At 46.1% G+C, this 15,416-nt stretch overlaps 2 long non-coding RNA genes across 3 annotated transcripts in view; both read right to left on the bottom strand.

Annotated features, from left to right (window-relative positions):
* Positions 1–15,416, bottom strand: part of LOC102191373 — a 63,641-nt gene that overhangs the window by 30,648 nt on the left and 17,577 nt on the right. The gene's annotated exons all lie outside the window — the stretch shown is intronic.
* Positions 1,978–14,434, bottom strand: LOC106501764. Of its 2 annotated transcripts, XR_001296952.2 has the most exons (4): positions 13,645–14,434; positions 12,772–12,885; positions 11,070–11,207; positions 1,978–2,287 (listed from the first exon to the last, which is right to left on the bottom strand). It is a non-coding gene; the product is annotated as an uncharacterized LOC106501764 (long non-coding RNA). The 2 variants fall into 2 exon arrangements; XR_001296951.2 differs by lacking the exon at positions 13,645–14,434 and having other exon boundaries at positions 12,772–13,053.

The following is a 15,416-nucleotide window of genomic DNA, read 5'->3' as shown; positions in this document are numbered from 1 at the left end:
CAACCAGGGATCAAACCCATGCCCTCAACAGTGAACACACAGCATCCTAACCACTGGACCACCAGGGAATTCCTCCATGGGTCCTTTTTGAAGGATGTGAAACCATCCCTTAGGATTTCCCTTCTCAGGAACCCCCAGTAGAGTTCAGTCTTTGGAGAAATCTACACTTCCTGCATCTCAGTGGCCACAATCCCATCACAAACCTATGCCTAAAGCACAGAATTAGTAGGAGGAGTGGAATAACCATAATTGGCTTGAACTAACCAAAATTCACCCTCTGGGACAGGGGAGAAGCCCATACCCTACTCTTAAAGCCCAAGGCTACCCCATTAGCAGGGAAGAAGAGGGAAGCTGCTGCTGGGAAACAGCACACAGCACCTGCCATAGATAATATAAAATCTCCTCCTCAGAGTAAACAAGTTTACATTATTGGGGTTAGAGTATGTGCCAAGTCGCCCTCTAGAAGCTCACAGTCCAGCGCAAGAGTTGGCAAACTTTTTCTGTAAAAGGTCAGATGATAAATATTTCCATCTCTGAAGGTCATTTGTTCTCATGCAACTACTCAGCTTTTCCAGTGAAGCTCAAAAGCAACCACATATAGTATGCAAACAAATGGACTGTGCTCCAATAAAACTTTATTGATAAAAGCAGTGGGCCATATTTCACCCAAGGGCTATAGTTTGTGAAGCCCTAGTCTAGCAGAAAGATAAGTATGTAAACCAAGATCTCACACTATCCTGCAGACCTGTTTTGTTTGGCAAACCCTGGGTCTAAGAAAGACATTCACTTTCTAACTGACCACAGTCCCCACTATTCCCTATTGTCCCACACTATATACCACTCTCACTTTTACAGTCATAACTCTCAAGTAAAGGTAAAGACTGTTTCATCCAGAGTTCTAGGGAACACGCACTTACTTATTTATGGCATCTTTTGGGACAAACTTCTTTGTATGTAAATTTCATTATTTACCATGCAATGAAACTGTTTGTTCCACTGTGATCCTTGGTATACTTTGGGACCACAGACACACAATTTAACGGAATTATCTGGGCACAAATCTTTCTAGGCATGCAGTCCAGAGGAGCCCCATGATAATTCTTTCTCAAGAGTGATCAACAGCCCTGAGTGGTCCCTGTTGACAAGCTCCGTGGTAACCCAATCTCTACATTCTGCTGACGAGCCACACTCCCGTGGTTTATGAGCTCAGTGGAATCCCTGAATAGAATTATACCCTTTTATTGAGTCCTAAACCATATATTATCATGAATACTAAACCAGTTCAAATGGTTCATCCCCTCTGCCTTAACATTAGACAAAGCCTTCAGCAATTACCCTTCTCTTTAAAGAATGTGTTTTCTTTGGCACCGAACCCTGCTGAAACCTGATGTGCCCAAGCCTTCTGCATCAGGCTCCAAGTTAGGCTGCCTCTGGCCCCATTGGTGTCTGGGGTCATTCAAAGACCACAAGGAAGCTAAGTGTCTTCCCTTTCCATAAAGAAAGGATCAGCAAGGAGAATTATGAGCATGGGCTCAACTTGAGAGGAAATGGTTACAACCCTTACAAAGAACAGTAGCTCTTTATCATCTGACATCTCCAGGTGATGCAAGCACTTGAGAAGCACGCTTTCCAACCTCAACAAGTCCAAGGCTCTCCAGAAGGTGGTACCTTCTTTACCAACTGTAAAAAAGGGGTCATGTTATTTCTTTTCATTCATTCGAGAAATATCTATTCAGCATCTGCTGTGGGTCAGCTACTACGCCCGGCACTGCAGATAGAGCAGGAAATGGAAAAGATCCAAATGTGACAGCGACAAGTGATACTGAGGAGGAGCTGGAAGTATGTAATAACTAGATCACCAGGTTCACGATGTGAAAGCAACTGGTCGTAAGCAACATGATGGAAAAGAACAGAATGCTGTGTGTATGAGTTCCCTGTGGCTGCTGTAACAAAGTACCACACACCGGGTGGCTGAACACAACAAAAATGTATTCTCCCATAGTTCTGGGGGAGTCCAAAATCAAGGTGTGGACAGGGCCACGCTCCCTCCAAAAGCTCTAGGGTAGAGTCATCCTTGCCTCTTTCATCTCCTGATGGCCCCACGTGCTCTCTGGTGCATGGCTGCGTCATTCCAATCTCTCCCTCCATCTTCTCGCGGCCATCTCCTCTTCTCCTCACGTGTTTCTTTTCTGTGTATCTCTTAAAGGACGTTTGTTGTTGGATTCAGAGCTCACCCAGGCAATCCAGGATGATGTCATTTTGAGATCCTTCATTTAATGACAGACATCTGCAAAGACCATTTTTCAAAATAAGGTCACATTCACAGGTTCTAAGGGGTTGCGGAACCCAGAACTTGGGAGTCACCATTCAACTATAGGAAACAGAAATAGGATAACTTAATTTAGATCAAAGGTGGGGGGAGTCAGAGAAGGTTCTCTGAGGAGGTGACATTTAGTCAAGACTTGAAGGATGAAGAGGAACGTATCTTGCAGAGTAGAGCAGAGTACGGTATCCCCATACCGTGCACAGGGACGAGGAGAACGGCATTGCTGACTCAGCACCCAATCTATGCAAAGGCCCCCAAAGCTGCTGAGCTTGCAGTCCTCTAGAAACTGAAAGAAGGTTAGCAGGGCCAAGAGAAGGGTGAGGATGGCCTGAGGTATCCTGGGAGGGATGGGCAGAGGCCTAGCCTGAAGTCACAGTAAGGAGATGGGATTTCACATCATGTGAAAGGGGGATCCCTTGAAGAGTGTTAAGCATAAGAATAGCATGATTAAATTTACCTTGCACCCTGAAGGTATTTTCAAAAGCATAGCTGGCCTGTTTGAACTGGGAGTTACTATTTTTACTGGAGTCTTGGTAATAACAAATACATCCTATTTTATCATTTATACCACGAGATGCATTAATTCCTTTAATTAAAAAATGCATTTAACTCAAATACAAACCAGAGTATCATGTGGTCCAGTGTCTGTCTGATAGTCCATTTTAGGAAGCGCAGTTTAGAGATCAAAAATAATGAGAATTCCAGTCTTTGCTGGCATCTCTTCCAGAACCTCACAGGGGATCTAATTCATAATCTATACCAACACTTAATCAAACCCTCTTTCGCCATTGCTCTCCTTCATATCTCTTATCTCTTTTAACCCACAGCTTCCTCTTGCCCAGTCTTGACTAATTCCCCATCAAAATCTCTTCCCAAAACCTAGCCTAAGGTTCTTGACTCCTTCACCACTGATCCAGCAAACAGACACACAGCCTCCCTTAGCAGAGAGAGGAGGCAGAACCCAAGCAGCCAGGGACAGACTCCACAATCCAGTTTCTCTCTCTCTGAGGAGGTGTTGGTGCTAAATACAGTTTTATGCCTTCTTTCTTTTCACACACAAACTTCTAAATTTTTAATTAAAACCTCCATGAGGATGGAAACTACATCTCACACATTTTGCATCTCCCGCACTGTAGAGTTAACCTCTTTGCAGAAAGGTGAGACAGACTGATAACAGGAGTTTGCCAGAGACCCTGAATCCTTGCTCTGTGATCCAACATTCTTCCCACATCATCTATGAAGTTCCTGAGCTGAAACTGTCTGGTCTTAATTAAGCTGTGGCAACATCTGTCATAAATGATTAGTGACATTTTTCCATCCACTCATCACCCCTAAAAATGGACTCAAACCTGCTAAGGAGGAATGAACAGACTAAGGCAGACTGGAGCATAGGTGAGGAGGTTGCAGGGGTCACCCAGGGGGATGTGCGAGGCAATGGGGCGGGGAGAAAAGCAGCTGCCGCACTGGGACCCTGCTCCCAATGGCAGGCGGTGTGGACGGCCCAATCCCCTTCTACCAGTAGCATCTTCTACTAGTGAGATGATCTGAAAGGACACAGAGGACAGCAGAGAAAGATGGGCAGCTCACCATGGACTGCAGGCTCCTCCAGGCCAGAAACTGTGCTGAATCCAACTTTGTATCTCCTGCCTCCCCTCCACCCTCCACCTCCTGGCTCCTAGGCTCCTAGCCTGGGATGTAGCACCCTGTGAAGTTGCTGGGCTGGCTGGGTGGTTAGTTAAGTGAGCAATTAAAGTCTCTAACAAGAGCCTTCCCAAGTGCTTTTCCTCTGAGACTCGGCAAAGGCCATAAAGTTACACTTGCTTCTGCTCCCTTAAGCCAACCCCCAAACTTCCCAGACTGAGAAAGAAGATTCCTGATTTCTAAGCATGACAATGTGGTATAATAAATAAATATATATATGACATGTGTTATATATATATACACATACACACACACACACCACACACACACACATACCACACACACACCACACACACACAGTAGTTGGTCTTTGTCCTGGGTGACTGGCACAGAGCTCCTAAAACCCTTGGAATTTTCTGAGTGATGAGAATGTCTCTTGTTATTCATAATGACTTCCTTTGACAGTACCAGAAATTATGCTAATGACATGAACTTTGGCAGACCCACTGGATAGTTTCAGGATGGCAGCAGAATGCCAGAGAAACCAGCCACAGGAGTGGGCCACAGGTTGGAAATTTCAGCCCCACCCCCCGGCTCTCCCCACAGCCCTGATCTCTGGAGAGCGGAGAGAAGCTAGAGACTGAGCCTAGTCAACAATGGCCCGTGATTTAATCAACCATGCTTATATAATGAAACAACACGAAGCTGGGGGAGGTTTCAGGTTGCTGCTCTCATGGATGTGATAGGAGGCTGGCACCCCAGAGAAAGCACAGAAGTTCCCTCTCCCCTCAACTTCATCCTATGCATCTCTTCTGCTTGGCTATTCCTGAGTTGTATCCTTCATAATAAAACTGTTATTGCTCAGCATAGCGCTTTCTGGAGTTTTGAGTCATTCTAGCAAATTATGGAACCTGACTGGGATTGGGGGCCATGGGAACCCCCGTCTGTAGCTGGCCAGACAGGAGTGAAGGTAGTTTGGGGACCCTATTTGCAACTGGCATCTGAAGGGGGGAAGCAGTCTTACGAGACTCAGATCCTGACCCGTGGGCTCTGTGCCAGCTCCAGGTACTTAGTGTCAGAACTGAATAGAACTGCAGAGCAATCAGTGGCAGGGAAGGAAAGAAGTAGTTGCTACTGGAAAAATGAAACCAAGATCCCAAAGATGCTCACTAGCTGTCAAAGGGTGCACATCCCAGCCATCCATCAGAGGATCTTATTCATAAAAACGTTCTCATTTTAAACTCGTATGACCACTTTAACTGTACTCTCTCTAATGCCTGGAAAATCCCATGGACGGTGGAACCTGGGTAGGCTGCAGTCTATGGGGTCGCAAAGAGTCAGACATGACTGAGCGACTTCACTTTCCCTTTTCTTTCTTCTAATGTTTTACAAACTCTACTTAAATCCCTCTTCAAATATAAACATTTTTAAGCACCCGTCATGTGTAAAGTGCCATACATAGGGTAGATGGTCTTTAAACTTTTAAGCGCATACTACCCCTAAAAGAATTCTGATGCCCTATATAAGCCCTTGCACATTTTCATTGTAAATTTAAATAGTACAAACCATGCACTTCCCACTGTATTGTAAATATTGACATTTTATAAAATATAAAACTGTTACATCACTCTTTTAAAGTTTCCAATGGAATCTAAATGCCATAGCAATTTGATACCCACCATCAGCTATTTTTAAAACTACATAAACAAACTCTTATGAGTCAGAAAAGTTTACATTTTTCCTTTTTCCTCCTTGAAATTATATTTACTCTTCTTAGCATAATTTTATTGTACTTGTAATTTTATGCTATAAAGTCTTTTATTAATCATCCTATCAAAATTTTATGCACGAAAAACATACATTCATTGAAATTGTAATTTACTTTTTCATTTCTGAGTGTTACAATCCTTTCTTTTGGAGTCTATACATTTGATCAATGCATCATAGATATATTAAAAATATTGGTGTATACATGTCAAATATACATAATACAATTTGTTGAAAATACAAGTCTTAATCAATATGAGGGTTCCACAGAGACTTCCCTGGTGGCTCAGGGGCTAAGACTCAGAGCTCCCAGTGCAGGGGGCCTGGGTTCAGTCCCTAGTCAGGGAACTAGATCCCACTAGATCCATGCTGCAATGAAGAGTTCACATGCCACAAAGCTCTGGCGCAGCCAAATAAATAAATATGAGGGTTTCACAGACATGGGTATTTTTAACATCTCTGTTTGGCACTGTAGGGTGAGGAAGAGCTGCCACTTCCTCTGAAAAAGTGAGAGAAAAGCATCTGGAAAGAAGAGCAAAGGAGAACTGGCCTCCACAACAGGTGTGCTCTCAGGCAGATGTGTCCGAGCAAAGGACGCTGGAGTGGATTCATTTGGAACTACCTTTGCTCACATCCCCACAGAAAGTTCTTCCATACCCCGAGGGACAACAGAAACCCGGGTTTATAATGCAAGTCATAGGCAGTTCACGGAGGAGCATAATTTCAGTCTCTGAGGAGTTTACACCTGGATAGGGCAATGAGATTAATCTCCACCTGAGATTTTTAACAGCAAATGATCTAAAAAGAAAAAATTGTTCAAGACAATAGAAGTGGTGGGCAGCAGAACGGCCCCCAAAGATGTCCACATCCTAATCCCCAGAACCTATGAAAATGCTACTTTCCATGGCAAATGGGAATGAAGGCTGATAATCAGCTGACCTTAAAAGAAGGAGATCATTCTGGATTTCCAGGAGGGCCTAACGGAGTCCCCGGCATCCTTACCGTGGAAGAGGGAGTCAGAAGACCAGGTCAGAGGGATGCTCTCAGAGGAAGGACTCAAACCGCCCCTGCTGGCTTTAAAGGTGGAGAAAGGCAGCCTCACTAAGCTGCAAGAGGCAAAGCAACTCATTCACCTTTAAAGCCTCCGTAGGGAACAGGTGGCTCAGTGGTAAAGAATCTGCCTGCTAATGCAGGAGGCGCTGGAGACGTGGGTTCAGTCCCTGAGTCAGGAAGATCCCCTGGAGAAGGGAATGGCAATACACTCCAGTATTCTTGCCTGGAGAATCCCATGGATAGAGGAGCCTGGTGGGCTGCAGTCCATGGGGTCACACAGAGTCGGACACGACTGAGCGACCAACACGCGCAGGGAGCACAGACATGCTGACGCCTTGACTGTAGCCCAGGGAGACCCATACTGGATGATAAGCTGGTGCTGTCTTAACCCACTGAGCTCACGGTAGTTGTTACAGCAACCGTACACATCTAACATGATAGCAGTCCGTTCCGCACACAGGAAAACAGGAGCCAAAACAGGAGCCTTGGGGGCTCAGAAAAAGGCACCTCCTCTTGCTGGGAAAGGAGGGTGTGGCAGTCAAGCACTGGCCGCACCTGAGCGTGAATCCCACCCCATCTGGCTTGGCCTGGGGGCACTGCCAGCCTGAGGACATGGGTATAGGGCCTGCTCAGCCGCTGGCCACCACTGTCCCCACATGCACCCTGTCTGCTGTTTGGAGAAAGGTGGGGCCCCCGCGTCTCTAATCCTCACAACAACCTTGCAAGGTGTACTGTCATCTCCATTTTACAGCCAAGGAAACTGAGGCTCAGAGAAGCAGAGGATCTGCAACTGGCAACGGCTAGTCCACCCTTTATCCTGGACGCTTTTCAAAATCTAGCTTCTTAAGCCCTGCTGCAGACCCTCTGAATAAGGATCTCCAGGAATCTCCAAGTTCAAATCAAACCCAAGAATCTCTGCTCCCAAGTTCCTTGGGGGTAGGCTTGAGCACCACCACACAGGGTCGCTTAGAGCTGCCAGGGTAAATCCTTATGTCTGCAGAGTGAGAAAAGGTAAACTGAGACATGTGAAATTTTGAAGGCTTTATAGGAGCAAGGAAGGCAGGCGTGAGGGTGGAGGCTTTTATGGTGAAGAGACAGAAGCAAAGCAAAGCAATCATTTAATTGGCTATAGCTTAAACAGTTACCTTAATTGGACAAATCTATTTGGCCAACAGGACAGTTGCTCTTGTGTTTCATTTTCTCAGATTCAAGTAAATCTAGTTGGCTGTTTATAATTGGTCATTCTTGAGTTTTGTTTTCTTAGATTTGAGTGCACTGACTCTGGCTTAGGCTTAGGTTTGCTTATACAGGGTGCCAAGGTCACTAGGGCCACCCCTGTCTAACAGCCTCCTTGTCTGACTACCTTAGCCACAGGCAGATCCCAAGTACTGTCACCTGCCCTAGTTAACAGTGAATGCTGCTGTCAATCAAAGACTGGAGGGGCACCAGCTCCCCCTCCACTATATGGTTCTCAGCCTTGGCTACACATTGGAATCACTCAAGGGAGAAAAAAAAAAAGCTCTCTGCCTGAGGCCCACTATGTTGACAAAGGTTCAAATTCCACTGATTAGGGTTAGACAGAGCAACCAGTGATATTTTAAGCTCCCCCTAAATGTGCAACCAAGGTTAAGAATCACTACCCTGCAACAGTAATACCTGCGAGCAATGTTCACACTGCACTTACAGATCAGACGCTAAGTGTTTTGTCTGCGCATGTTAACTTAGCCCATATAACTGCATAAAGAGTAATCTTCATTTCATAGCTGAGGACACTGAGGCACAGAGACAGATCTGCCCAACATACACGCAGCAGTAGTGGGGCCTGAATGCAGACAATCTGGCTGCTGCATCTCCGTGAACCACCGCCTGCTTCCCTGGGAGGCGAGCCCTACATCCCTCAGCTCCATGGCCAGGTCCCAAGAAGTCCATATTTCCCCGTAACTGCCCTGGGGTCAGTAAATGCCAGTGGCAGCAGGCTGTCCATCCGTCTACTCACACCAGGGCTGAAAGCCATCTACAGTTGCAAGAACAAAGTCAGGAGGGGGAGGTGCCTTCCCCACCCACGTTCTAACTGCCTCCTCCCTGCCCTTCCCACAGGCGTGCACAGCGGGGCCGGCGCTGGATGCAGCCAATCCAGCTCACTGCCAGCACACAGCCACCCCCTCTCCACTGAGCGTGTACACAGGAATTGTGCTTCTCTTGGAGAAGCCACATTTCATCTGATTTAAAATACTATCTTTAAAAAAAAATCATATTAAAGTGGGGGAGGGATGCAGTGGGAGTTTGGGGTTAGTAGATGAAAACTATCATAGATAGAATGAATTACAAGTTCCTACGGTATAACACACGGAACTATATTTGGTATCTTATGATAAACCATAATGGGAAAGAATATTTTAAAAAAAAAAGAATGTCTATGTATGTATAACTGAATCACTCTGCTCTACGGCAGAAATTGACACAACGTTGTAAATCCACTATACTTCAATAAAATTTTTTTAATTTAAAAAATCATTAAAAAACATGATGGACAGATGAACATTGTGAAATGGAGGTAGGGGCTGTTTGCAAAAAGAATCTGTACACCAATTCCCGTTTGGTACAAATATATACATGTTTAAAACCGGAAGGATGCTGACAGAAGGGTGATTTTTGTACTGATTATCTGGGCATTCTAAATAGTTTACAATGAAGTCGCATTACTTTTGAAATAATGTAGGAAAAGACTCAAAGTAAATATTTTTAAAGCAATGGTCTACAATAAACTAAGACGTTTGAAATTCTAACCAAAAGTATTTTTGTACCTGATCTTATATTAGTGATGGTTGCTAAGGAACCATGTGATGCAAATTAGGAATAATCCCAACTGTAGCTCAAAAGGGTGAAAACAGAGACAGTCAGGTACACAGAAGCCTATGGATTAAAGAAAGGAATCATGAAAAAATGTGTCTAATCATGCTGGCTCTTTCTCTTCCAGCTCAGGTGGAAAAGAAGGACCATTTGTTCCCGCGAAGCACAAACACGTAGGTAGTTGAGCATCAGAGCCCAAGACAGCCAAGAGCCTCTGAAGACTAGTCAGGGGCAGGAGGAAACAAATCATCATTACTATTTATCAGATATATCTATGTGCCAGACACTGGGCTCAGCGTTTCATTCTCAAGACACCCCAAAAGGTGGTGCTATGACTATCCCCATCTTCCAGAAAAGGAAACTGAGGCACAAAGAGCAACTTGTTCCAGTTCACACAGCTAGGAAGTGTCAGAGTCGCCCTACAGCCCCAGGCAGCCTGATCCCAGAGGCCACGAAATGCCACCACACCCAGAAAAGGCAGAGTGAGCGCTTTCATCCTGGTCAGAGCTGAAAATAAGGCTCAAGGGCATCTTTCAAAGCCAAAGCGTGGGAAGAAGCAGCGGCCTCTCAGAGAGGAATGAGAAAGAGGGAAGGAAACAGATGAAGCATTCCCAGTTAAAGAGAGTAGAGAGAAAAGTTTGAGCTTTGGGGTTGGCATGGATCGTACTAGGTTCTGCTAGTTTCTTGGTTTACTGCTTCTATAAATAGGGTGTTGTTTGATGTTTACGTTCTTCTGGTTAATAAAGGATCTGCGAAGTGAGTGTGTGTCCACATGTGTGTGTGAGTGTGTGTTCATGCTCCTGCATGAATGGCGGGGGCATGCAGCGGGGGAGGGGGCACAAGGGCCTGGAAGTGTGTGCATGTGGAGGTATGGGTGCACGTGTGCGTCCGCAGAGACAAGGATGTGTGCATGTGTGTGCATATGAGCACCAGACCATCCCCAACACACTTGTGTTTTCCCAGGGGCAACCAGGCCTAATTGCCAGCAGAATTCCTCAACAGAAATAAAAAGCCTCCCGGGAGAGTCGACCGTCCACCCGTTGCTTGAAGCAGCAGCAGATGCCTCCTCTGTCTGCCCTGCACCCACAGAGCCCCAAGACAGAGCACCTCAGTCCGAGTTGTTGACAAACTGACAGCAAACGAGGCTGTGGCTGGAGAGGGGCTGGGAGAGCCGGTGGGGGCGGGGGGGAGTGCCAGAGGCACAGTCAGTGGCCACTCCTTTCTGGCTGGACACTCTTGCCTTTCACACATTCCTCGGATTTAAAGAAGAAAAAGGCCTGCTTAGTCCACTCTCCCTGCAGACGCACAGGGTGTCAATGACCAGCACTGTACTGCACCGCACAGACAGCACCGTGTGGCCCGCCGCCCGAACACCAAGAGGCAGGTCACCGCCCCAAACCCTCCTTCTGGCGGGGCGCACGGGTTAACCCACACATTCTTGGGCTGGGCTCTTCTGGCTGGAACAATGACTGCAGTCTCAAGTGTGTCTGATAGCTGGTACGGTTCTTGTCCCCAAGGCGGTGGTGGGGGGCGGGGAGGAGGTGTCTTACTTTTTGAAGTTTTCTTGAAACTAGGAAAAGAGCAAAAAAGTGAGCCTTGATGGAAACTTCTTAGCAGGCAGGGATCTTCCTTGCCTAATGCTAACACTATCAATACCCTCAGAGCATAATGCGAGCACTAGAAGCCAGCAGTTTTGCAACTGCTTCTCAACTCAAGACAAAAAGCAGAGCCCTCCCCGGGGACAGCTTGCACGATACTCCACCTTCATGTGAGAAGGAGAATCAGGAAGGAAACAGGTCAATAAGGGAGGTGCCCTGAAGAGCAGCCTCTCTACAGATTTGGGGGAGGGGCAGCTGTAGGGAAGCTGCAGTCCTCCAGGGAGACCCTTGTCCCTTCTGTAAAGCCAGAGAGCTCCCGGATTATTTCCAAAGCAAAGGGACAAGTGTAAGAAATAGGAGGCAAATTGCAGGAATGGAGCCTAGTGAGCACTTGGGTTATTTTTTGACACATCCGGAAAAAAGATGTCAATTCCCCAAGGTGAACTGCAGGATCATGCTGGCTAATGCAGAGGGACCCTGGGTGGAGGAGCTGATTATCAGACCCGAACGGAAGAGAGTACTGTTCACGAGTGAAGGACTGTCCTAAGTGTCACTAACGATACAAATCATTTCTTCAATCCATGGGTACCGGACTGGGGTCTCCTGTGAACCAGGCGCGGGAGGCATATGTCCCAAAGGCGAGCAGGTGCCAAGAGCCAGGCGGAGGGGGAAGTAGGGAGGCCCTCCTCCTCCCCCCCCGATCGTGTCTTTCCACCCTCTGGAGGAAAGCCACGCCCCTACCCCAACAGGCCTCCTCCATTTCCACAGAGACCTAGGAAACCATTCAGCTCCACCCTCAAACGAGGGGCAGAGGCAAGACCAGAACCCCGCTCTCCTCGGACCTGACTCATTGGTGGCACCATATCACACACACGGTCCAAACCCAAGCAGGAATCTGGAAACAGAGGGTGCTGCCTGGTTCCTCAGTTCAGTTCAGTCACTCAGTCGTGTCCAAGTCTTTGCGACCCCATGGACTGCAGCACGCCAGGCCTCCCTGTCCATCACCAACTCCCGGAGTTTACCCAAACTCATGTCCATCCAGTCAGTGATGCCATCCAGCCATCTCACCCTCTGTCGTCCCCTTCTCCTCCTGCCCCCAATCCCTCTCAGCATCAAGGTCTTTTCCAATGAGTCAACTCTTCTCATGAGGTGGCCAAAGTACTGGAGTTTCAGCTTCAGCATCAGTCCTTCCAATGAACACCCAGAACTGATCTCCTTTAGGATGGACTGGTTGGATCTCCTTGCAGTCCAAGGGACTCTCAAGAGTCTTCTCCAACACCACAGTTCAAAAACATCAATTCTTTGGCACTCAGCTTTCTTCACAGTCCAACTCTCACATCCCTACATGAGCACTGGAAAAACCACAGCCTTGACTAGATGGACCTTTGTTGGCAAAGTAATGTTTCTGCTTTTAATGCCCCTCAAATTATGCACAATAAGACAGACCCCAAATAGCACCCAGTCAGAAGTGGGGTTCCATCCCAGACTGAAGCCCACACCACTACTCATCCATAAAATGGATCCCTCATCCCTTACCTGGACAGGTAGCACATTTCAGAAACCTCCGAACACTTCTTGGAGCCTGTGTGCCAAGTACAGGTCCATTGGGCAGGAAGTTTTACATGCCATGCTAGTGAGCCAGGCTTCATCCTGTAGGAATGGTTAGGGGCTGGGGGGCACTGTGGAAAGACCCCAAAGGACTGACAGGGATCAGATGTGCGTCCTAGAAGGACTAGTCTAGAGCCACATACAAATTAGATGGAACAGGAAGCCTGCTTCCAGGTCATACAGAATGAAGATGAGCAGTATTTTTTTCAGGGTTTTTCTGTGTTCAGGTGTTATACTAAGTACTATACCAAGTACTAACTGATTTAACCCTCAGAACAACTCTAGAAGGTAGATACTGTTACTACACTCATTTTAGAGATGAGAAAACTAACCACAGAGAACTTAAATAACTACCCCGTAGCTTATATATGACAACGTAGAATTTGAACCCATCTAGTCTGACTTCAGAGCCTGCATGTTGACCTACTAAACTAAATTGCCTCTGTCCAGATAGATGCTAAATATCTAAATAGGAACCCAAAAATGTCTGCTGACCAGCTAGTTCCACTATATGATTATCTGGTTTTATAGAGAACAGAAATCAGAGAGATGAGTGAACTTTTTTCCCATTTTCATCCAAATGTTTGGCATCCATAATATAGTAAGTCCGTGAGTGGGAGCCACTCGGGAATCAGAACTGTTACCAGTAGAAACACTGTCTTAATGCAAGGTTGTTGTTTCAAGAATTAACATCCTACCCAAAAATGTCTGCCTACCTTCCCAAAGCCTTGCACTTTTTGACGAACTGTTTTTCAGCATTTTTACTCCACTATGGGTTCGAGCAGCAGTTAATAGACATACCTTGCCCATTTCTTTGTCTTCTATCCGGTATTAGCTGAAGTCATATCAGATTTTTTTTTTCTTCTACATCACAAATAACAAAAACCATGCATATTTTAACTTCATCTCTAGGATTAAAGTAAATACATAATTTTGGCAAATTACTTGGAATTACGGGCTAGCAGCATCTGGTTCGGATATTCTCGAGTAAATCATTGGCACAATCTCTGCCACATTTTTTAATTTTAACCAAAATGTTCTCAGAAACATGTGTTTTCTGTCCCGTTTGCATGGAATCTGTTTTAGAGGGCCTTGGAGTTTTACACTGGGGTTTCAGACATTAGCTGCAATACCTGAGCACTGCTCATGGGCTTTGAAGAGCCCTCCTCCCTCCAGCACCATTCTGTCCTGCCTTCAGCTCTGCAGGGCGAGAGGCCCGCAGGTACTGTGTGTACGCGTCACTTGCCCTTCCTTCTGCTCCCAAATTACATACCTCACTTTTATGTCAAGTCCAATATAGCTTCCTTACCGTTATTTTTTTCCTCCTTATTCCACATCAAGAGTACCCAATTACTTTTATAAATACTTGCTTTAAAAATATCACAGTGGTTTCCTGCTGCTTCAAATTCTGAAGGGCTATGCAGGATCTTAGACTCTTATAAATCTTTCAAACAGTTCATATTTTATCAACAAAGTGTGCTTTTTTGTAAATCCTTAGTATAACTCCTCATCGAAAGTTTTTTTTCCCCAATTATTTGACCTTTCCTTAAAAACAACAAAATTAAAGGAATTTGGGTCATTTCAAAAGCTACTTGCCGTGCTGTCCACGGGCCCACTAACTCCACCTCGCTCACCAGCAGGAACGGGGTTTGCTTAAAAGAGAAAGCAGGAGGGCTGTCAATTTCAAAACATCCCAGCAGATGTACAGCAGGGTTATGTACTAGGTCTATAAAAGAAAAGTCCGGGAAGGCCACGGCTTTTGCTAAAACTGAAAAGCTCAAGGAACTCACTGAGTGAATGCGGTGTCACAGCACCAGGGACACAGAACGACTGAGCTTGAGGTGGAGGCTGGGCCCCCGGTCCTGAGGCTGCGCCAGTCCTGCAGGTTACCCAGCTGTCTCAAGGCATACAGCCACCTCCGTGGTTTTTCACCTGAAACTCCTTAGAGATACCCAAGGCTTGGCCACTTAGGAGACAAATCCAAGAACGATATTCAACCTCCAGCAAGATGCAGTCCTAAGCAACACAAAAATCAAGGTGTAGCCACCAACCAAATGATCACCTGGAAACTCAGGAGTCCCAAGGCTTAGTCTCCTTTGCTATATTTGAATTTGTATAATATCTTATGATCTGGAAACCACTGCTGGGCATAGAATCAGAGAAGAAGGGGGGAGAAATGTAGTCTGGGTACGTTTTAGAGCCTCGGGTCACAAACACAAAAGAATAACCTAGGACATCCCTGGTGGTCCAATGGCTAAGACTCCTCGCTCCTAACGCAGGGAGCCCCTGTCCGGTAACCGGTCAGGAGCTAGATCCCACACGCCACAACTAAGAGTTCACATCCCACAACTAAAAGACCCTGCATGCTGCAATTAAGACCTAGAGAAGCCAAATAAATATTAAAGAAAAAAAAAAGGAATAAATCAACTCTTTGAAAAACGACCTTGGGTTAGAGACCCTTGATTACCCCCACCAGAAATCCAGGAGAGTGTTTGCAATCAGCTTAGGGTCACCCCAATCCCCAACTCACTGGTTCCTCACGTGCATCCAGCGAAGACCTGGTGGCCACCCAC

This window comes from Capra hircus, chromosome 20, assembly GCF_001704415.2.
Source record: "Capra hircus breed San Clemente chromosome 20, ASM170441v1, whole genome shotgun sequence".
Taxonomy (NCBI): domain Eukaryota; kingdom Metazoa; phylum Chordata; class Mammalia; order Artiodactyla; family Bovidae; genus Capra; species Capra hircus.
Note: the sequence above shows the minus strand (reverse complement) of the source record. Positions and strands in the feature narration are given on the sequence as shown.